This window comes from Dermacentor andersoni, chromosome 1 (genome assembly GCF_023375885.2).
Source record: "Dermacentor andersoni chromosome 1, qqDerAnde1_hic_scaffold, whole genome shotgun sequence".
NCBI lineage: Eukaryota > Metazoa > Arthropoda > Arachnida > Ixodida > Ixodidae > Dermacentor > Dermacentor andersoni.
In genome coordinates, this window is record NC_092814.1 from 70,670,622 (window position 1) to 70,695,296 (window position 24,675).

The 24,675-nt window shown below is 46.6% G+C and overlaps 1 protein-coding gene and 2 long non-coding RNA genes across 6 annotated transcripts in view; 1 reads left to right on the forward strand and 2 right to left on the reverse strand.

Annotated features, from left to right (window-relative positions):
• Positions 1-24,675, forward strand: part of LOC126543093 (LIM domain-binding protein 2-like) — a 331,870-nt gene that overhangs the window by 142,462 nt on the left and 164,733 nt on the right. The window lies entirely within an intron of this gene.
• LOC140215225 (uncharacterized) lies at positions 1,384-6,174 on the reverse strand. The gene is made up of 2 exons (XR_011892169.1): positions 5,931-6,174; positions 1,384-4,176 (listed from the first exon to the last, which is right to left on the reverse strand). It is a non-coding gene; the product is annotated as an uncharacterized lncRNA (long non-coding RNA).
• Positions 23,699-24,675, reverse strand: part of LOC129380500 (uncharacterized) — a 67,062-nt gene continuing 66,085 nt past the window's right edge. The window contains exon 3 of the long non-coding RNA XR_008608582.1: positions 23,699-24,272. This is a non-coding gene — a long non-coding RNA (uncharacterized lncRNA). The remainder of the gene's footprint in view (positions 24,273-24,675) is intronic.

Here is a 24,675-nt window from a genome sequence, read left to right on the forward strand (position 1 = left end):
ATGGGATCTAATGCGCGTGCTGTTTCTTTGTCTCTGCGTGTAGTACAGTTAAGAGAGCCAGTTTAAGGGCGGAGAAGAAGAAAGAAGAGAAAAGCAAAAACTGCAGCGCCGTGGTTTTAAAGCGCACCCGTGGTAGAGAAACGGAATGCGATATAAGCGTGCGTAGCCATAATACGCACACGACAAACTGCCTTAAAATATTTAGACTTGAGGGAAAGCTTCGTTAGCAAACGATAGCACGGCAATCAGCACTCGAATATAATTATAACCCTAATACTAATTGTAAATATTCATCTCATCTATGGGATCTAATGCGCGCGCTGTTGCTTTGTCTCTGCGTGTAGTAGTTGAGAGAGCCAGTTTAAGGGCGGAGTAGTTGGAAGGCATACTTTCTAGGAAAAATGGCCGCTCAAGGAGAAGAGCGAACTCGAGCGGCTTTAGAGGCTAGGAAAACTGCCTTAAAATATTTAGACTTGAGGGAAAGCTTCGTTAACAAACTATAACACGGCAATCAGCACTCGAATACGACGAGAGAAATTACTGAGACGTGGAAAATTCCCTTGAAAAAAAAAATCTGGTTTGCTAGACAAATGCTTGTATGTATTGAACCTCTTAAAAGATGAGGGGTGAAATATGCGCTCACCGAGAGGGCATCTTCAGCACGAGATATCCACAAGGCACCTTACAGAGATGTGGAGAGCTTCGCGGCCGGAACGAAGCCTCCCTTCTCCGCCGGCCAAGAGGGGGAAACGCGCTTTCCGATCGCTCAAGGTTGCGCGGACAAAGCATAACTCTAGCGTCTAGGAAAAGCTTAACCAGGTGCGATGGCGGCACGCATAGCGTGGGAAGCTAGCCGCCAGAATAACTACCCGTACAAAAAAAATTATTGAGAAGGCATTGAAATATTGTTGGTCAATGTTGAGTTTTTTGTTGAGGAATTCTTGAGAGTATGTTGGAGAATTGTTGGGTAGAGTGTTGAGCACTCTTGAATATTGGCCACTGAAATCGAATTGAAACACCATTGGGTACCTCAATGTTGAATAATTGTTAAGTTACCATTGAAAGTCCATTGTGCTTAGACGGCCCGTTGTGTTCGTTTTGTTGAATGGTTGTTGAGTTACCGTTGATTCTGCGTTGAACTAACGTTGTGGTAGTTCTGTTGACCTGTTGTTGAGTTATTATTGCCACAGCATTGAAAAGCATATTGTTGCACACTTGAGATACCATTGAGATTTCAGAAGTCGCCATTGAAATATGATTGACGTTTCGTTGGGCTAGTGTATTTTTATTCATATATTGAAATTGCTTCGCTGTTCACACTTGCATGCCCCGGTGCCTGCTCGTAACTTTCCCAAACACAAACAAAATCAAAGGGGAGACTGATCAACTTGAAGTACCTTTATTTACACTAAAGATGCGTGCACGTGAAACATTATTACAGTACATAAGCCACCACTACATCGAACCTGGAGACATAGGCTAGTACCTACAGCACTCTAGCAGTGTAAATACATCTGAAAAAACCTATACATATGAATCCAATCAAAACGATCATTGTGCTCTTCACTTTCGACTTAAGTTTATGACTAGAAGGCAAAGCGACTCAAAAGCCAGGCCTTAAGCATACCCTTGTAACAACCAACTTTGAACACATGAACACTTGGAGCTGCTTGCATGTGAATACACAAAAGACATCTGAATATGTTACATCAAAATGTTGCGCACACTAACACACCACAGGAAGAGCTACGGCTGACTGTGAGAAGGCAAAATAACCAACTTGAAACAAATGACTTCACGTAAATATATACAACCTTTAGCACACGTCTTTCACCACGATTAAAATTTAATGAAGTACCGAAGTAGACTTGCCTGAGCTTTGTCTTCGAGATATATATATTTTCATGTTGCCCAATTATTTTATAAAATAACATCACTCAACTTAGCTATTATTTGACGAGACATAATTTAGAAAGTTGTCGGGCATGATGAACACCTGAATCGGGTTTCTGACAAGCCAGGACTGCTTTCTTCAGAAATAAACTCGTAAAGCTTTTGTGCAATGAAAGCAGCTTATCTCCCTGGCACAAGTCAAGAACAAACAGTACACCATTTGATTATGTTAATGTGGGGTACAGAAGAGTTCCTTAGTGGCATTTCCTCAATTTAGTGAGCTCATTTTCAGGTAATCTTTCTGGACCTGCACAAAGCTAATTAAAGCACTTTTTGGGGCCTTTTTTCCTATACCCAGCAACTAAGTGCAACTATGGAAAGGCTAATACCTTGAACGATAAGAGAAAAAATAATTATTTAGCACAGAAAATTGGTAGTAACAGATGGCTAACACAATTCCAAACAGCCAAATAAATGGTCACCTGCACTTTCAGTATCAAGCACCCCAGAAATAGTCATAAAGTACGAGAAAAGGTTCCAATGACTCGACAGCCAGATTGCTGAGACAGTGCAAAACGCCAATAAATGCATATACGAAACACCAATTACCTCAATTTCGCAGATAAAACGTTATTAAAATAGCACCAGAATTTTGCTGCATAAAATACATAAAGGTTACATAAAAATTGGGACAAAGCAGTAACTGAAAGACAGAGGGAGCTACAGCACCCATGTTGAAAAAGATTACAAGGAAAATGATATATATGCATATGTAAGTTTACAATTTTCACTCCAACATATAGAAAAAGAACGCATGCACTTAGAGCATAAAAAGGTTCATGTGCCTGGAGAATGCAGTGCAGTACAAAGAAGCGTCATGAGAACCGAAAAGTAGATCTTACTACGAATGCTTGCAACCTACAATCAGGCATGTGCCATGTCATGCTTTGAATGGATGAAATTCATAAATCTTACACACAAAGGAAGTTACCATCACTCTTATTGGCTTCCTCAGGGGACTCCTTGAAATTGAACTAGAAAAATGTACTCAGTGTCAAAAACATTGAGAAGGTAAGACCCTATAGCGTTCTTCCTGAAATAAACAGCGCAAATAACTTCATGTATCAATTCTATGGACACTTCGCCAATTCGGCGTACATTTATATTTCACAACCACCCAAACAGAGACGAGAAGGATGAATTAAGGTAGGAACACACATGAACGCTGACTCAAGTAGAAGTTTATTCGTGAAGACGAAGATTTTAAACACACTGGCCAACTTCACAAAGAAAAAGCCATGGATGCGCAGCATACACAGCCCGGCACAACAAAAAAGGACCTAAATACGTCCTGTAGAATAAACATGTGCGTCAAAAACTAACAAAAACATGAAAACTGAAAGGTTTCTCCTGTAAGTGATACTAACGAGAAGTACTGCAGCAACTCTTTCCCACCAATGGTCACAGAAATCTTGCTTATGAATATTTCTTCGTGATCAATAAGTAATGCTTCCATAAGTCCTCTTGTGTTCTGGTCTTTGTGATGAAACAATCGTTCGTTCTGCTCTATACCGCTACACCAGAGGAGTTCCAGAAGCAATATTTATTGATCACAAACGAAACAATTGCATAACCAAGTTATCTGTTGCCCTTAGTGGGAAAAAGTTGTTCTCAAAAGAGTATTTCCCGTTGGGTAGTATCACTTATCGGACAAATCTTTCGCTTTTTCAATAGATTTGACCGATAGTTCTCGTTTTTCACGCACGTTTATTCTACATGACATGGCTTCATATTTTTTTCTTGTCGCACGAGGCTGTTTCTGCCACGCATGCACGGAGTTTTACCTTTGCCAAGTTGACCAGTGTGTTTAATACCTATGTCATCAAAAGCAAACTTTTAGTAGAGCTTGCGCTCGTTTGTGCTCCTACCTATTTCGTCGTCCGCCTCTGTTCGTGCTGCTGTTTACAGTACCCACGTATCACTTGGTTAGGCTGGTAAACATTCTCACAAACAAAAGTAAATGCCTCCCCTCAAAAGGTAGCCCATCCTTTACTACTAAACGCCAGAGCAAATCGAAAGTAAGCCTTCACAGCGTCCATGCGGCAGCTAGTACACCACAGAGCAACACAAAAGATAATTGAAAATCCCACTTGATGGAGAGTGGCAACAGAGATGCGAGCTTGCTAGTGAATCAGCCACATATCGACGGGTGTCTCTTGCACGACGCCAAGGTGCTCTTGGCGTAGAACACTTTAGCATCTGGGAATTTACTGCATACGTAACCTGTGAGAAGGGAATGTGGACAGAAAATGATATTGCGCGGATTAAGAATCTGCCGCACACTGCACATAACTACGCGCGAAATAGAACTACACACTATACTGGCAAGTAAAAATTTGCGACTCTACGAGTGCCGTCGAGAAAAGGAAGGAATGGGTTGCTACGGTAAATGTTAGCTAAAACACGCACATCGATGTTTCACAGTGGGGAAAATATTCCCGGCTCTCTCGCAGAACCAAAGACCACGCGACAGTGCATAGCCCATACCAAACAGATATCGAATCTTTGGGCAGAAGTCCAGTAGAAGGAATGACCTAAACATACGCCGAGAGCGATGCGAGCGTGAGCGTGCCTGTACGAGTGAGAACATGTACCGAGTGAGAACATGTAACTAGCCGCTCCGGCGTGGCTCCGATCATCCCGCGCGATTTGTGTGCAGAACGTCGCGTACACGCCCTTGCGCGTTTTGCGCGGTAGCGTCCGCGCAGTGAGCTAGCTTCATGCACGCGTCATTCTTCACCGCGCAAACGGTGCTCGAGTGCGACGCTTAGCTCGAGGCGACAACGCGCCGATTGGCGCTCCTTTCGCTTCTGGGAACAACGCACATTCGGATCGGTCCAACTCAAAGAGGCAGCAGAGAACGGTGGCATGTTTCGGTTATCGCTTATTAAAATTGTACAGTACGCCTTCAACGGCAACCCGCCACGCTAAAGATGCTTACTGCGGTAGTTTTGGCGGTGATAGACGATAAGGTGAGCCCGTCGGCGGCTGTGTTCTTTGACCACGTCACCACACCTCCGTTCATTTGCGCTGTGTATCCGTGTGCAGTCACCGCGCGGAAGCTGTGACTAATCGGTTGGCCGTTCTCCGCAAATCCCAGAGAGGCGAAATATATTTCGCGGTGCGCCGCATCATTAGCCGCAACCTAAATCGAGGCGCGCTAACCGCTACGGCACAAAAGGTGATCACACTAACCGTATGGTATACGATGAGCCACTACGGAAAAAAAAATAATTCTGATGTTCCACGTGCCAAACCAACGATCTGATTATGAGGCACGTCGTAGTTGGGGACTCCGTATTAATTTTGACTTCCTGGAAATTTTTACGTGCATACAATGCACAATGCACGAGCGTTTTTGCATTCCGCTCCTTTGGAATGCGGCCGCTGCAGGGATCGTATCCACGACCCCGAGCCAAAAATTGCCACGGAGGCCGCCATAGTTACGAAATGCGTAAGCGTGAAGTGCAACACTGCCTTTCGGTACGAGTGTGGTACAAGCGTAGCACAGCTGCACACCTGCTGCACGATTATTTGTCGCGGTTCTCCTAAACTCGTAGTGCCTGCCTAAATACGTTGAAAGGCAGCGCGCCTCTCACGTAACGGAGCGCGATAACAAGCGCTTAGACGGCATACGTGAGCCCCCATGAAAGATGACGTGGCCACTGTAGAAAATTATCACTGCGCAGAGAAGCCGATCCTTATGTTCCAATTGTGTTCTCTCATACAAATGAAGGAAACGTTATTAGACAGGAACAAATGAAGCAATGCAATTTTACGCACATGGGGCGCCGCTGCCTCTTCGCCTACCATTGTTTCAAACGAAGTGACGGCGGCAGCGAGAGTTAGTATCGCGCGCATTTGCTCCGGGGCATGCGGTTTGCTTCAAGAAAGTGAACGGTGTGCTTAACATGTCACGCTCGTCAATGTCAAAATAGAAAAGAAGGCTACGTGCCCAAGAAAACGAGATTACTTACCTATCTTCAGAAGTGCGGCTGCGACTGTTTCGGGGTGCCTTCTCTCCAAGAGGCATCATGGCCTCTGCCGCGCAACTCATCAAAACCGTCAGGCTCGCACATCAGTAGAAGACTAGTTGTTGGGTGAGTCAACCACTTCACCGGATAAACGGCCCACTTATCGTCGTTAAAGGATTTCACTAAAATGTGCGTCATGATGTCCGAAAAGAAAATACTTTCATCAAGAAGCACGAGGCATGAAACACCGCACAACTGCAACCGCATAACTGAGTCCGAGAGCCGTGCACAGCTTCACATGGCTTCACTATCGTATTCAGTTATAAAAACCTTTCAAACACAAAATAACGGCACTTAAGAACCACTAATTGATTAGCAATAATTTTTCAACAACTAACCTTCATAAATTTTTAAGAACTACCTAATTTATAGCGTAAATAAGAAATACTACGACCAAAAAATGCGACTACGAAACTAGCAGTAACCATGTGTACTGTTGCAAAAGTGTGCGCAAAACGAAGCTCGGTTGCGCCCGTTTGCGCGCACACATACACACCCGAACCTACCTTAACGTTTGTCGCGCCATCTAGAAATAAACATTACTACTAGTTTTGCTATTTTTACAAAAATAAAACTTCTAAAATAGTTTGCAGCATCTTTGCAGATGACAAGGTGACAAGTAAGGTACAATAAGAGTCCGTTACCTGTATTTCTTTCATTTTCCTGTGGTGTTCTTAACTGAACATACGAGACCTGCAGGCTTGGAACATGAGAAGACGACAGTTCGGCGAGGCTCAAATAATTCGCGTGCTTCTTGCAAGGCGAGAAGCGGGAGCAGCCGCAGATACAGCGATTAGCTGTGATACTGTTGCGGCTGTTGCTGAATCTGAAGCTCTTTGAAGTCAATGGTTATAGCGGCTGCGCGCTGCGATCTCAAAGCGCGTTCATTCTTTGATCTCTAGTACCACGGGCATTGGACAAAAAACTATATTTGCTTTACGGACAGAGGGTACGTCGCAGGAAATTCGAAGACCTCACCGTGTATGTTTGTAGCGTGTGCGCGCTTGCATCCTACGGTTCCCACAGTGCGTCCGATGCTCGAAGGTAGCGTCGTCGCCTGTCGGCACCTGTCTTATCGCCGGCCGCGCTGCCGCCATGTCTACTTTTGGGGAACTCCACATGCGCGTAGTCACCGCGTTTGCAAGTGAATTTCGCATTCTTCTGCTCCCCGAAACGTGCTCATTTCGGATCGTACCAATGGTTATGTCATCTAGTGTATGTTAAAACGACGATGACATTTGTACACCGGCGAAGAAATAAATCGTTATGAACTTGGGCGGTCGTGAATCTAGTCTAACGTTGCAGTTTTTACGTAGCGAAAATGGCTACGAAAGTGGGGCGGTCCCGGAGATAGGCGCTTTAAAGCGCCAGCTGTAGCGACAGCACCCAGGAAGTGGCACGCGGCGCACACGCCAAGCATTTCAGAGCTTACTAGCTTTCGAATGAGAGGATTATGCGCGCGCTCGTCGCTTATTGGTTAGAGTACCGGGCTCGACGGCCAACGTTCGATTCCACCCCATCGGTCACACATAATTTTCTATTAATGAAAGCGAGGCGAAAGAAGAACCTACCTGCCGCAAAGTGACAGGAATTAGGTTGGAACGTATCGCAAAACATGTTTGGAATGTCTTCATATGCGATTTCTAATTATTGTATACTGGTCTCAACTGCTCCACAACAAAAGAATAACTAGAAAAATCAACACAAATTACCCAATAAATTGTTTATTGAGAACACTCAACGGTAATATTGTTGTGCAAGGATTGAGTGAACTCAATTGCTCTTGAAAATTTGTTGAAGTCCGTTGTTTCAACAATTCCCCAACAATATATCAATGGTTAATCAACACTCATTTTTGTACGGGTATACCAAGAACTGCTGCTGATGAGGGCGAAATACCTTCGTGTAATTATAATAACCCTAATAGGACTACTTTCGAAAAAAAAAGGAAACTGCCCAGAGGCCTATACTACGAGAGCTATGACTGATAGTTTTCTATATATATATATATATATATATTCATCTCATCTATGGGATCGCATGCGCGCGCTGTTTCTTTGTCTCTGCGTGTAGTACAGTTAAGAGAGCCAGTTTAAGGGCGGAGAAGAAGAAAGAAGAGAAAAGCAAAAACTGCAGCGCCATGGTTTTAAAGCGCACCCGTGGTAGAGAAACGGAATGCGATATAAGCGTGCGTAGCCATGATACGCACACGACAAACTGCCTTAAAATATTTAGAATTGAGGGAAAGCTTCGGTAACAAACGATAGCACAGCAATCAGCACTCGAATATAATTATAATCCTAATACTAATTGTAAATATTCATCTCATCTATGGGATCTAATGCGCGCGCTGTTGCTTTGTTCTGTGTGTAGTAGTTAAGAGAGCCAGTTTAAGGGTGGAGAAGAAGGGAGGGAAGGAAAGTCTCTGAAGCAAAATTACAGCGCCGTGGTTTTAAAGCGCATCCCGTGGTAGAGAAACGGAAGGCGATATAAGCGTGCGTGGCCATGATACGCACACGACAAACTGCCTTAAAATATTTAGACTTGAGGGAAAGCTTCGTTAGCAAACGATAGCACGGCAATCAGCACTCGAATATAATTATAACTCTAATAATAATTGTAAATATTCATCTCATCTATGGGATCTAATGCGCGCGCTGTTTCTTTGTCTCTGCGTGTAGTATAGTTAAGAGAGTGTTGTAATCGTACCGCTGGCACGAGTTGTTGGGGTCTCGGTTCAGACGCCCGTTATTGCCAATGGGTCGCAAGTCCCAAGGGTAGCGTTGGCCTGGCGGCCTGGGGCACTGGAAGCATCCGAAGGTCCCGGCAAAGCATGAGAAGACTGGTAACAGAACAACTTGTTTATTCTAACATAGCAAAAGAGCGGCCGGTCAGGTCGACCGAAGTGGAGAGACGGGAGAGCACGTAACTCAACAGTACAAATCGGAGCCTCTCTCTTGGCGTCCGGGGGCAGCTGCTCTTATACTCCCGGCGTCGCGGTCCAAAAGGGAAGGAGGGAAGGTCACGGGATGAAGGTCACGGGACGGCGCAGCAGGAGCCCACGACGGCGCGAACTGTCGGGCCGAGAGACCTGCTGAACCGAGTGTAGTGACGTATCGCCAACCTTCACCCACACGACGGCGTGAACAGTTGAGCCGAGAGACGTCCAGGCTCCTCATTCGGGGAACTCCGCTCCCCGGCGGCCGCGCTTTGACAAGCGAGGGCACACACACACACACGCACACACGAAGACACGTGGCACTGAAACACGCCTGGACACGCTTGGCGGGTAGGCGTTGCGGCGGCGTCGAACAGGCCAAAATGTCCGCCGTTTTGAACAAAGCCCCGGCGTCCGTTGCATCCACGCCGGCATTACCGCGCGTTGTAGGCGAAACGTAACAGACCGCCCCGCCGGGGGAAGGAGATCCCGATGGTCAGGGGACTGCATCCGCTGTCCGGAGGGATGTCGCTCGATGATGCTCATAACCGAAGTTGGGCGTCCTTGGCGTTTCTTGAGCGCAGCGCACAGAGAAGGCCTCGTTCTCACGTTCAGGTGCACACAGGACACTGCAAAGTGACTTCGGGAGAGTTGACATTTTTGTTCTCGTTTCCGGCAAGCGTTAGAACCACGCCTGAAAGTCAACCGCTCAGTCAGCAAGCACGGCACAACCCTCACTAAGCCCTGCCAGGCTCTTTCCCCTTTTATACTGCTGCCTAGTTCCTTACAGTAGTTTAGCAGCACTCAGAACGCGTCCATAAATCGGAAAAATTGCACTAAAAAGCACATCATCACTTTGAAACACTACACAAAAGCAATAGGTTAAAAATCCTGCCTCAGGAAGAAAAACATCAGTAACAAGCAATTTTGAGGCTGATTCCCACGTTAGGGGCTTCGACTTAAGCCATCGGCGTTACCGTTGAGACTCCCCTTTTTGTAACGCACCTCAAAGGAATATTGTTGCAAAGCGAGGCTCCAGCGCAGGAGGCGGCCATTTTTGGGAGAGATGGTCTGCAGCCATTGGAGAGGGCAGTGATCCGTTTCAATGATAAACCTCGAGCCAGCTAGGTAACATGACAATTTCTGAACGGCCCACACGATACACGCACACTCTTTCTCGGTGGCGCTATACGCCTGCTCACGACTCGTCAGCTTACGACTAGCATACAGGACGGGGTGTTCTACTTCTCCATTTTCCCGTTGGCACAGTACAACGCCCATGCCTCGCTCACTAGCATCACACTGAACAACGAACCCTTTTGAGTAGTCGGGCGATCGTAGCACAGGCTGGCTTGTTAGGGCGCTCTTTAGGGCGCTAAAAGCTCTTTCCTTTGTCTCGTCCCAGACGACTGTTTGCGGCTCTGTCTTTCTTAGAGCATCCGTCAAGGGAGCCGCGATATCAGAGTACCTGGGGATGTACCTCTGATAGTAGCCGGCGACACCTAAGAACGACCGAATATCGGTCTTCGTGCGCGGTTGCGGGAAGTCTCGCACAGCGGCCACCTTTATTTCAGAGGGGCGGCGACGACCCCGACCAATCACGTGTCCGAGGTAGACAACCTCGGCCTGTGCTAACTGGCACTTGGGAGCCTTGACTGTCAAGCCCGCATCGCACAGGCGGGTTAGCACTGCCCGCAAGTGCGCCATATGCTCAGGCCAGGATGCGGAGAATATCGCTACGTCGTCTAGATACGGTAAAGCGAATTCTTGCTGTCCCCGCAACACTTTATCCATGAGGCTTGAAAAGCAGTATGGCGCGTTCTTCAAACCAAAACTCAAAACTTTAGGACGGAATGTCCCCATGGGTGAAATGAACGCCGCATACCTACTAGCCTCTTCTGTAAGTGGAACCTGCCAATAACCCCTGACAAGATCTAGGGTGGAAATAAACTGAGCGCTACTCACTCTCTCAAGGCGCTCCTCGATGTTAGGGATCGGATAAATTTGATCCTTAGTGATGGAATTAAGCCTGCGGTAGTCGACGCAAGGACGAGGTTCCTTGCCCGGTACCTCAACTAAAATCAAAGGGGAGGTATAATCACTCTCACCCGCTTCAATAACACCGAGCTGTAGCATTTTCTTTACCTCAGCCTCCATAATATCGCTCTGGCGGGGTGACACCCGGTACGCCTTGGATCGTACTGGCTCTGGGGAGGTAAGTTCTATGTCATGAGTAAGGACAGAAGTCCTACCAGGCCTCTCAGAGAACAGACCTTGAAACTCTTGTAAGAGCTGGTGTAGTTCTGTTTTCTGCTCAGGCGACAGCGATGCTTTACTTATTAAGTCACTAATGACTTGATCGGTGTCTTTCCTGTTCGTCACTGAGCCTAGTCCCGGAAGCTCGACTAACTTTCCCGCATCGGGAATTTCCTCTCCAGTATCTGGTGCCTTTAACGCTACAGGCTCAATTTTATCCCGTTCGGGCGTGCTCTGAATACTAGCTTGCTGCGCCTCTGACCCTTTCTCATCGTTCAACAACGTCGGTCTCGCAACTACCGCCTTTGCAGCGAGCTCCCGAACCTTCGATCTGGTTAAGGCCTGAACGCTAGCCTCACCAAACAAAAGCCCCTTCTCGCGCAGGAGGTGATCGGACCTGTTCGAAAATAGGTACGGGTACTGGGGGGGCAGCATAGATGACACTGCGGCCTCCGTCTCAAGTGCTCCGAAAGGTCCTTCAATAAGCACTTTTGCTACCGGCAGACACACGCTATGAGCTTCCACTGCTTGCTTGATCCATGCGCACTCGCCCGTGAACATATCGGGTTCTACGTAAGAGGGGTGAACGACATCCATCGTAGCTGCGGTATCGCGAAGCACTCGGCACTCTTTCCCGTTCACGAGGAGGTCTCGCATGTAAGGCTCGAGAAGCTTCATGTTCTCGTCAGTGCTGCCTAATGAAAAAAACACGACTTTTGGTTTTGTTTCTGGGCACTGCGCCGAAAAGTGACCCGGCTTCTGGCACGTATAACACAGGCGCGCTTGCCTCGCCTCGAACCGCTTTCTGCGTTCGGCTTCGGCTGCCGCCGTCTCCTTACGTTCGGTCGGACACTGCGCCGAAAAGTGACCCGGCTTCTGGCACGTATAACAAACGCGCGCTTGCCTCATCTCGAACCGCTTTCTGCGTTCGGCTTCGGTTGCCGCCGTCTCCGTACGTTCGGTCGGACTGCTTTCACTCGCATCCGAACTACGTGTGTCCCCCTTTGCTCTCATGGGCGTGAACTTTGGCCTCTCAAACTTGGAGCCAAATTCACCCTTTTGACCGTCCTTAGCTCCACGAGCCCGACGCGTCACAAACTCCTCGGCTAACTCAGCGGCTCTAGCCACCGTACTAACGTCTGGCCTATCCAAGACCCAGTACTGCACGTTCTCAGGTAACCGACTATAAAACTGTTCTAGCCCGAAACACTGCAGAACTTTCTCGTGGTCACCAAACGCTTTCTCTTCTTTGAGCCACTCCTGCATGTTTGACATAAGCCTATACGCAAACTCTGTATATGACTCACTTCTGCCTTTCTCATTTTCCCGAAACTTCCGACGGAACGCCTCCGCTGACAGCCGGTACTTTTTTAGCAGACTCGATTTCACTTTGTCGAAATCCTCTGCCTCCTCTCTCTCCAAGCGAGCGACTACGTCGGCCGCCTCGCCGGGTAGCAAAGTGAGCAAGCGCTGTGGCCACGTTTCCCGAGAGAACCCCTGCTTCTCGCACGTTCGCTCAAAGTTAACCAGGAACAAACCAATGTCCTCTCCAAGCTTAAACGGCCGCATCAGGTCAGTCATTTTGAACAATACTCGTTCTCCTGCACCGTGTGCCTGACTTCCATTACGAGCGCGTTCCATCTCTAACTCGAGACGCTTCATTTCCAAAGCGTGTTCGCGCTCTTCTTTTTCTTTCTGTTCTTTTCGTTCACGCTCATCTTTCTCTTTCTGTTCTTTAAGTTCGCGCTCATCTTTCTCTTTCTGTTCTTTTCGTTCACGCTCATCTTTCTCTTTCTGTTCTTTAAGTTCACGCTCCTGTCTTTTTGCCGTCTCCCTCTCCTCAATGGTCTCAAGGCATTCCGACAGCTCGTCATCCTCAGCTTCTAACTCAAGAATAGCCCTTAGCAGTTCTGGTTTTCTGAGTTTGTCTGAGACATCCAGACCCAACTCTCTCGCAAGCTCCAGCAATTTCGGTTTGCGCAACGACTTCAAATCCATGGCTGCTCTGAATGCTGCTTTCTCTACTGCCTACTATTGTCTTGCCGCAAACTAACCCGGTAGCAACGACAACCACAATTACCAGCTCTGTTTCTAACACTAACAAAAGCCTGGCAAAACTCAGAAGAAGAAAGTCCCGCACTCACCAAACCTCGCAGTCAAGAATTCAGCGCAGTCGTTCCGCTGCAGGCAACCAGTCATCACACAGGGCTCGTTGCGCTGCTCCCGGATGGTCGTTGTGCTGCTCAGCATACAGTCAACCGCATCTCTTCGCTGCTGGCCTCCGTTGTCGCGATCTCACCGCTGGCAACCAGATGTTGGAATCGCACCGCTGGCCCGAGTTGTTGGGGTCTCGGTGCTGACGCCCGTTATTGCCAATGGGTCGCAAGTCCCAAGGGTAGCGTTGGCCTGGCGGCCTGGGGCACTGGAAGCATCCGAAGGTCCCGGCAAAGCATGAGAAGACTGGTAACAGAACAACTTGTTTATTCTAACATAGCAAAAGAGCGGCCGGTCAGGTCGACCGAAGTGGAGAGACGGGAGAGCACGTAACTCAACAGTACAAATCGGAGCCTCTCTCTTGGCGTCCGGGGGCAGCTGCTCTTATACTCCCGGCGTCGCGGTCCAAAAGGGAAGGAGGGAAGGTCACGGGATGAAGGTCACGGGACGGCGCAGCAGGAGCCCACGACGGCGCGAACTGTCGGGCCGAGAGACCTGCTGAACCGAGTGTAGTGACGTATCGCCAACCTTCACCCACACGACGGCGTGAACAGTTGAGCCGAGAGACGTCCAGGCTCCTCATTCGGGGAACTCCGCTCCCCGGCTGCCGCGCTTTGACAAGCGAGGGCACACACACACACACGCACACACGAAGACACGTGGCACTGAAACACGCCTGGACACGCTTGGCGGGTAGGCGTTGCGGCGGCGTCGAACAGGCCAAAATGTCCGCCGTTTTGAACAAAGCCCCGGCGTCCGTTGCATCCGCGCCGGCATTACCGCGCGTTGTAGGCGAAACGTAACAAGAGCCAGTTTAAGGGCGGAGAAGAAGAAAGAAGAGAAAAGCAAAAACTGCAGCGCCGTGGTTTTAAAGCGCACCCGTGGTAGAGAAACGGAATGCGATATAAGCGTGCGTAGCCATGATACGCACACGACAAACTGCCTTAAAATATTTAGACTTGAGGGAAAGCTTCGTTAGCAAACGATAGCACGGCAATCAGCACTCGAATATAATTATAACCCTAATACTAATTGTAAATATTCATCTCATCTATGGGATCTAATGCGCGCGCTGTTGCTTTGTCTCTGCGTGTAGTAGTTGAGAGAGCCAGTTTAAGGGCGGAGTAGTTGGAAGGCATACTTTCTAGGAAAAATGGACGCTCAAGGAGAAGAGCGAACTCGAGCGGCTTTAGAGGCTAGGAAAACTGCCTTAAAATATTTAGACTTGAGGGAAAGCTTCGTTAACAAACTATAACACGGCAATCAGCACTCGAATACGACGAGAGAAATTACTGAGACGTGGAAAATTCCCTTGAAAAAAAAATCTGGTTTGCTAGACAAATGCTTGTATGTATTGAACCTCTTAAAAGATGAGGGGTGAAATATGCGCTCACCGAGAGGGCATCTTCAGCACGAGACATCCACAAGGCACCTTACAGAGATGTGGAGAGCTTCGCGGCCGGAACGAAGCCTCCCTTCTCCGCCGGCCAAGAGGGGGAAACGCGCTTTCCGATCGCTCAAGGTTGCGCGGACAAACCATAACTCTAGCGTCTAGGAAAAGCTTAACCAGGTGCGATGGCGGCACGCATAGCGTGGGAAGCTAGCCGCCAGAATAACTATACCAAGGACTGCTGCTGATGAGGGCGAAATACCTTCGTGTAATTATAATAACCCTAATAGGACTACTTTCGAAAAAAAAAAGGAAACGGCCCAGAGGGCTATACTACGAGAGCTATGACTGATAGTTTTCTATATATATATATATATATATATATATATATATATATATATTCATCTCATCTATGGGATCGCATGCGCGCGCTGTTTCTTTGTCTCTGCGTGTAGTACAGTTAAGAGAGCCAGTTTAAGGGCGGAGAAGAAGAAAGAAGAGAAAAGCAAAAACTGCAGCGCCGTGGTTTTAAAGCGCACCCGTGGTAGAGAAACGGAATGCGATATAAGCGTGCGTAGCCATGATACGCACACGACAAACTGCCTTAAAATATTTAGACTTGAGGGAAAGCTTCGTTAGCAAACGATAGCACGGCAATCAGCACTCGAATATAATTATAACTCTAATAATAATTGTAAATATTCATCTCATCTATGGGATCTAATGCGCGCGCTGTTTCTTTGTCTCTGCGTGTAGTACAGTTAAGAGAGCCAGTTTAAGGGCGGAGAAGAAGAAGACTACCTGTCTGCAATTGCAAAACGGCCACTGTTACTCTGAGAGTGGGCTCGGTAAGCCAGAAAAGGGGCAGAAACGAAAGAAGTGTGTCGAGGTCGTCCAGAACTTGCCGTACGTACCAGCTTGTTGTGAAGTCGTGAACCTTTACAGCGTTAACTGGTCTCTAGTTAATTGCTTATTGGTGAAGAACAATCACATTGCATTTGAAAGGAAGTAATGCCTCAACCTGTAAAAAAATTTCGAGGACTTTTCCTGTAGCGAAACAGGCCCGAAAACGAGAAAATACTGTCAAGCCTGCGACGTCGCACGGACTCGCCAGCTCTTGGTATGGAACACAACTAAAACAAACAGAAACTGGATAATAGGAAACGTACCAAACGCAAGTACTCCTTAAATAAATGTAGTAGTTAACGTTAGTGATGATTATAACCGTCTCATGTTACCGTCGTACTGCTCGGTCATTAAGCTTAGTTCATATTACAGTGATGTCCCTAAATTAAAAAAAAATTACGTTGTCGCGTAGAGTACGCGTCATCCCGATACTTGGCATACGCCTACTCTTAACAACCGTGTACTGTCCATTCGCGTACACCCCCTGCAGTGCTCCTGAATAGTTTTGCATGGAATCGTTTAAATATCTACATGCCTATCAGTCCTTTACAAAAACACCAAGAGATTTCCTTTTTTCAGTCATCTTGGTGTTAGTTCTGTTTTTTCATCTTGTACACCGTTTATACTACATGCAAACTTATTCTCTGGTATATATACCCTGAAAGAGGCGCTACTCGCGGACTGCTTGCCGGCCTCGACTGCCCGGCTAAACCCGCCAGTTCCGACATCACCACCACCGCCACGCGGATGGCACTTGCGTAAGATACGTTTTGTGAATTCTGACCCAGGGTAGCCCTGCTGGTGCAGAACAATATTGCAACATAACGTTACATGGTTCACCGCCGCTTTCCACCAACTCGAGCGCGAACATCTCTGTCGCCGAAGTTGTGCTGCAACTCAAGCGAACCTTCGCATCTCGCAAAGAGGTTTCCGCAAGTGCTCCTTGCGCACGTGATACAAGGCTTGATAGGCTGCGCGCTTCGCCTGCGGAGCCACAGACGAGATGTAGCGGACGTCGCAAGCGGCCGTGCGATCGGGGCAAGCGATGGGTGACGACGCGCCCCGATAGCGCGGGTCAGGCAATGTGACGTAATGTGGCGCCGTTTCATGCAGCGAGCCAAAGGGAAAGTATACGCGTGTCTAAGCCAAGCGAGGCCGGTCGAAGTCTGCTTGAAGGAATGCTTGATCACTGGGCGGCGTCTCGGTTGGCGCTGCGTTTCTCAATTGAGATTTAGTTGTCGCCCACTGATGCCAGTTTTGTGTAAAAAGAAATTGAAGAATGTTGAAAGCAACGCCGAAGAGATTTGCGAGTGTGAGTTGGCATCGAAGGCATGTCAGATGATTGACCCAAGCTTATGTGAGCTAGGGATATATTCACGAACGTTCTCTCACGCAAGTTGCGTCTGTGATTGAGCACCGCCGTGGCGATCGTTTCATTATTAAACCGATCGCAATCGCGTACTTATTTATTCATTTTATTTATTTATTTATTTATTTATTTATTTATTTATTTATTTAATACATACTGCAGACCAATCTGGTCCAAGCAGGACGGGCAATACAATTTACAGAATATCTGTTTTGCACAAAAGGAGAACAACAAGAAAAGAAGCATGGTAGTACCAGAGGAAAGAACACAAAAAGACATGAACATCTAGTCATATAGTGCGTCATAAGGTTCTGTTAGGCTATTCCAGTCGGACACAGAACGCGGAAAAAAGGAAAACTTATAAATGTCTGTTCTTGCAAAGTAAGGGGTTAGAAAGTGTGTTTCGTAATGTCGCGTAGGTCTTGTGGCCAAAGGAGAAAGAAACTGCGTTTGATCAATAGCCATTTTACCGTTAAGAAGTAAGTTTAAGAAATTCAAACGACATTTTTTTCTTCTCGATTCAAGTAGCTCAATGTTGTTAGCTTTCATGAGCTCAGAAGGAGAATCAGTATACTTGAATTTGGAATAGATAAACCTGACAGCTTTTCGCTGAATCCTTTCTAACTTCTTAATGTTAAGCTTAGTATAAGGATCCCAAACAATAGAGCAATATTCAAGCTTAGGTCGAATGAATGTGAAATAGCTAAGAAGTTTGACATTAGGAGGAGAATTACGAAGTTTATGTCTTAAGTAACAAAGTTTGCGGAAAGCTGAAGAGCAAATGTTATCAATGTGCAGATTCTAAGAGAGGTTATTAGTGATTGTCACTCCTAGGTACTTGTAACTGGTAACCTGTTTCAAAGGAAGAGATGTCAGGTTACAAATATATTTTAGAGGAGTTTTCTTAAGCGTTACACAGAAATAAACAGTTTTATCGGTGTTAACAGTCATGCCAAAATCTGTGCACCACTTAGATACATTAATGAGATTAGAATTCAGCTCAACCTGATCACGTACACCTTTGATTTCACGAAATAAGACAACATAATCTGCAAATAACTTAATTTGAGTTCCAGGAGTAATTACGGAGACAATGTCATTTATATATAAAAGAAACAGCAAGGGTCCCAGAACACTTCCTTGAGGCACACCTGATGTTACAGGAAGACTGCAGGAATCAAAACCGTCAACTGAAACAAACTGCGTTCGGTTATGTAAGTAATCGGAAACCCAAGAGATCAAAATGTCGGGAAGGTTAATATTTACGAGTTTATTGAGCAATTTATCATGATTAACTCTGTCAAATGCTTTACTAAAATCTAAGAATATCGCGTCAATTTGTCCACAATTATCTATACATGCTGCAAATGAATGTACCACCGTGACCAATTGTGTTGCAGTAGAGAAATTTCTTCTAAATCCGTGTTGAAAGCTTGAGAGTATAGAGTTTTCCTCAAGGAATTGAGTGATGCGTTTTGCTACAATGTGTTCCAACAATTTACAAGAAGATGTTGAGGATATTGGGCGATACTTTTCTAATAACAAATGGTCACCTTTATTATAGACGGGTATAACTTGAGCTGTCTTCCATTCATCAGGTAGCCTCGCACTTAATAGTGAACATCGAAACAAGATCACCAGAAATTTCGCGATAGTTCCGGCATAACAACGAAGAAAAATATTGGGCAAACCGTCAGGACCGCAAGTCGATTTTGTTTTCAGATTTAACAGCATTGTGACTACACCGTGATATGAAATAAAATCAACCTGGGATGCTAAACATACCCCGTGACGCAGATTCAAGGTTGTACTTGCCTTTGAAAACGTTCCACTAAAATAAGTATTAAAATACTCAGCGATGACTTGTGGATCTGTAACAGAGATGCCATCAACCGAAACCTGCGTCACGTGCCTGTCAGCATCGCTCAAGTAGTCCCAAAATTTTCTTGGTTCATTATTCATAAAGTTGGGCAAAGTTGTTGTGAAAAAGAAGTCCTTAGACTCGTGAATTGCACGTGTGAGATCGTTTTTGATACCATTAATGATAATAGGATTTGGAGTAGACCTTTTAGCCCGTTTTAGTTTCCGTTTCAAATGAATAATTTTTCGGGTTACCCAGGGTGTACGTTTATGCACTTTCTTTCGCTTGTTTGGTACGAACGTATTCAAACAATAATTGCACATATCAGCAAACTTTTTCCATAGCAAACATACATTATGATGCTCTTCAGCAAAATCAATCAGGCAATTTTTCATATGTGCAATCACAGAAGCATCACAGTTAGCTCTGTCGTAATCTCTAAAATAGCGTATGCTACTAGTTTTATGAGAATCAAATTTCATAGGGGAATTGACATATATACAAGACAGTGGCCTGATAAACCTTCTTCAACTATGACAGTGTGTTCAGTAAAATCACGGTTTATAAAGGCCAAATCTAATATCGAGCAAGATGAACCCTGGATGCGAGTGGGCTGTTTGACAATTTGAACCAGGTCATGAGTGAGCATAATATCAAAGACAATATTCATATTTTTGTTGAATTTGCTAGTTCCTTGCAGTCGCTCCCAATCGACGCTGGGCAAATTAAAATCACCCAGCAAAAAAACTCTTATTGCGACAGAAGTACATACACTCTCGCAATTTAATTAGGTAATCAGGAGTACAATCAGGTGGCCTGTAGCATGCTATCAGGATAAAGCTATGGCCCCAGCAAGATATTCTTAAGCATAAACACTCAAGATAGCGGAAGCAGTCGAGTACCACTGCCTCGATTGAAAATCTAACAAGGATTGCTACGCCCCCGCCCCTCGTTTCTCTGTCTCTGCGAAAAACTTTATAAGAAGAAGGAAAGACGAAGTCGTCTGCTATGTCGCTGTGCAACCAAGTTTCAGCAAGGACTGAAATGTGTGGGTCATGTTCATTTAACTTTAATTCCAGGCTATCTTTCTTGTTAATAATGCTCCGGGCATTAATATTTAAAAGTCTCAGGTACTTTTTCTTTGGCTTAGCACGAGTAACATGACGAATGGTTTCATTGTAGAAGTCTGATGAAGTGCTGCTTTGGATACTACTGCTCAAGTTTTGTGCTGCAATTGCATGCAACTGCGCGTCAAAGGGCGATTTCGTTTGTTGTTTTCGTTTTTTTGCAGAAGTACTTTATCATTTTTGTTCTCATCCCACACATAGGCCACGTTATTGATATACAGTTTATCAAAAGCCAAAGAAACCTCATCATGCTTTTCACGGTTTGTTGTTGCACTTGCCCATAACTTTCTTCTGACCTCACGTACTCTAAGCGAGAAATCTTCGCCAATAGAATATTCAGTATTTTTTAGTTTATAACCTTTCTTTAGAATTTTTACTTTATTACGCGAGTCTGTTAACCTGAGAATCACTCGCCTTAACTTTCTAGTGTTTGGTCGGCCCAACCTGTGAATGCGCTCTATATCAATGTCATTAATTTCAAGAATTCTCTTAAAAATGCCTTCATTGACGGCCTGTTCAAATGATTCGATATCCTCTTTCTCAGATTCCGGAAGACCATAAATGATTAAATTGCATCGTCTGCTATGGTTCTCTAAATCGTCAATTCGCGCCTCAAGTGACTGAATTGTGTTACTCATGTGTTCAATTTGATTCTGGCATGAAGAAATTCTCTCTTCCAAGACAGCCAGAGCGTCCAATTTAACATCAATAGCGGATAATCTTATGTCTTTGATTTCTTTGATGTCAGACGCCATCAATTTCAGTTGATTCGCAATTTGTGATAGGTCAGGATAGGATTTGACTCAATATCCCCTCCAAGTAACAACAACAGTCGGAGTGAATACAGTACCACATGCGATACAAAACTCATCAATGGGCACGGCAGCATCAGCAAACATGGGCTGCTAGATCGAAAACATTTATCATGATGCCTTCTCACCTGCGTAAAGAAGAGAAGCGTATTGTGAAGCAGCCGCATGTTGTGGAAGCCGGCGTGCCCAGTGGCAAGGAAATTTGCTGGAAGTCCTTTTATAGCATCTCGGCACAGTGACGCCCCCTGCAGGTCCCACAGGAAGCGCTCAGTGCTTGCTGACGTGATGCGATGATACAGGTAATCCGTTGGCATCCATATCGGATTTTCATGCACGTGTCGTGGTGAGGCGTCGCGGTCATGCGCAAAGGCGGGGATCGCAATGACATCCCGGCAGTTGTCATACGGTTGCATCAGAAGGCCAAGAAACTGCGTAAAGAAGAGAAGCGGATTGTGAAGCAGCCGCATGTTGTGGAAGCCGCCGTGCCCAGTCGAGCGCCCGAATGCCGCAGGCAAAAAAAAAAAAAGAAAAAAAGAAAGAAGCGCCGTATTACGCAGAGTTCTTTTCTTCTTTATTTCCTTTCTTCTTTTTTTTTTCACGCAGGCTCAGATCTGCTAACAATGCGGGAAGGCAATGCTAATAACAGTCTTCCACTGCGCGTGCCACTGTTTACGTGATGCTTAAGGCAGTGCACTTTTCTCCCCTTCAACACGAGTTGATAATTCTTAGATTCGAAACAGAGAGAGAGATAGAGGACAGCGGACGTGGTCCGCAGCTGTTAACCTTGCACTTGTTAACTGCTAACCTCGCTCGAACCGCCGTGGTTGCTTAGTGGCTATGGTGTTGGCTCCTGAGCACGAGGTCGTGGGTTCGAATCCCGGCCACGGCGGCCGCATTTCGATGGGAACAAAATGCGAAAACAGCCGTGTGCTTAGATTTGGATGTTCGGTAAAGAACCCCAGGTGGTTCAAATTTCGGGAGCCCCCACTACGGCGTGCCTTCTAATTAGATCGTGGGTTTGTAAAACCACATAATTTTAACCTCGCACGAAGTCTTGCCCGCGTGCTATATCGCCGAGATCGTGCATTCAGCGGCAGAGCTGGAAAATACTTAGAATCGGACGAAATCAATCCTTGTAATACGGCCCCTGAACTTTTTGTACGAGATAATAAAAAAATTATATTATGGGGTTTTACGTGCCAAAACCACTTTCTGATTATGAGGCACGCCGTAGTGGAGGACTCCGGAAATTTCGACCACCTGGGGTTCTTTAACGAGCACCTAAATCTAAGTACACGGGTGTTTTCGCATTTCGCCCCCACCGAAATGTGGCCGGGATTCTCCCACGACCTCGTCGTGCTCAGCAGCTGAACACCATAGCCACTAAGCAGTCACGATGGGCGTACGAGATAATAACACCTCGTTTGGTAAACAAGCGTATACAAACGAAGTACGCTTGTTTTGCGTCGATGTCGCGCATATTAATTAAATAACAATGAAATGCACCTTTCTGTCCTTTTTCTTTCCTTTTTTTCATTTATTTCTTTTTTTTTCGGCTTCAGTAGTGACGTCGAGCGGCGCCAACACAGACTCCTCCTTAAACGCATGAAATGAGCCTGGCTTTGCGATGCACTGGCGTTCGATTTTCCCAAAACTTGGCACCGGACCAGGGTCCCGCAGCCACTGTCCAGCAGGCGTCTGCCGCGTCGGAGCGAACGCGCGAGATGGAGAGGGGTCGATGGCAGCTGGCCACCGGGCGCCCTCGGGGCAGCGTGCGGGCGGCCCTCGATCGAGAGCGCCCTGGAGTCTGGAGAACCGGTCCGCCAGCGGCTGCTCGCGCGGTCCGGCCGGCCGCGCTCTTCTTCCCTGCCAGCGCGCGCGTGTGTGCACTGGTTGCTCGCACCTTGATTGGCGAACCACGCCCGGGGCTGCGCGCCTCATTAGGGAGATGCTCGGGAACGCTCTGGGCCCCGCTCGGCCGTGGCTGCTACGCTTCGCGACGGCGCGGTGTTGTGCGTGCGCGCGTGCGTGCGACGCGGGTCAGTGCGAAGCTGCCACCCAGCCAGATGAGCGAGATTCGGGTATGTACCGCCGAGGGACAGCAATGACGGAACGGTGCAGGCGTCACCGCTCCTCTGGTAATGCCCTGAGGTGCTGTGGTCGTTTACCTTCGGTGAAAGTAGAACATTAATGTGCAAGCAGGAATGGACGAAAACGTGATAAAAAAAGGGGGGCGGGAGGTGGAATAGCGGTGAGGGAAGGAAGGAGTAAAAACTACAGATTCATCGCGGTACACTGCAAGATGAGGTAGATAGTTGATATCAACACTGCCTGCATGATTTAACTCGGTTCACAAGCGCGGCTGTACGCTGACTTACGCGGATGCAACTAACCGTTCTCTATTGGCCCCGAGGTCTTTGGGTGGCGCCCTCTCGCGTGTGACGTCACAGGGGAAACTCCGCTGCCTCGCCGCACGCACGCTCGCTACGTGAAGGCACCTTGGCGCTGTCGGCCGACTGGCTCTACTCGACTTCTTGAAATGCCAGTCTGTAGGTTTGTAGAACAGTATATACAGAATGTTCCAGAACACTGTTTCCTGCGAAATCAAGCGGAGTCGCCGTCGTCACCACGCTTACCCCCGTATTCAGAAATGCGTCTTAACTTGAAGCCCATGCTTGACTCGATATCAACGACGCCTGGTGCGAACCCGCCCAAGACGCTCATTGTGTTTGCTTGGGTGCGTTCACGGCAAGCATCATTTAAATCTAGTCAAGCTTGGGCTTCAAGTTCAGATGCATTTATGAATGCGGAGGTGAGTGTCGATTGCCCCAGGCGCCGTCTGCTATAGTTATTAGTAAGTGTGTATAGCGTTCATTACTCGTCATTGCTGTTCCGTTGTCGCGGCGCGCTTGTAATGTTTTGTTGGCCTTTTTTCAACGATGAACTGTAGAATTTCATCTTCAGCTATTGCGTCTACGCTGTAATACGGTGTTGGTCTGTCCAGCGCGTGCTGCATGTTCGGTCTGCCGCCCCGCTGGCCACAGACATTGCAATTTTGTTGCTGCCTAGCGCGTTAAGCATATAATGAAAGACGTTTGATGCCATTCTCAGTAAACGAGGTGGTCGCTGCGGTGCGTTGACGCATGCACTGCTTTAGCAGCATTGACCACAAATGTGGTCTGGGACGTCTGGTAGAAGAGCGGACAAAATAATGGGCAAAACAAAGTTGCGTAGTCCTGTGCTGCTATGCTGACCTTTGCAAGATAATTTTAATTAAGTTTAATTACTTCCATCGTGACACAGCTCGCCCATGCAAGTCAGTCAGCTAAGCGCAACCCTTTCCTTCTTTGCTCCTGCCATGGGTAGGGAGCACATTTTCCGGGTGAGGTTCGTCCAGCGATGAGAATTATCGCTGTAAAACAGGTGAAAATATTTGCTTAGATACTGGACAAAGTATATTAAGAACGGTCATCTGGCCGTGTTCAATATGCTTTGTCCTGTAAGCGCGTCATACGTATTAAATCTAGAATAAGAAAGTGTAGAAGCTCAGGCTGGCTAGAACTTGACCGAATAAGTAACTGGAACTTAAACACACTAGGAAGCACAAGTGGATGGCAGGGGGTGGGAAAGGATAAACACACATGGGCACAATAAAATGTTCACAGGCGTTCCTGCGTTTTTTCTTTTATGACAATATGTTTATTTCTACACTGATAAAGTAATGTTTTCAGAGTGGTCTCCAGAAGTCTGACAATGCGTTTAACAGAAATAGTCGTATGCTAACCTAAACACACAATATTTTTGCATTAAGAATT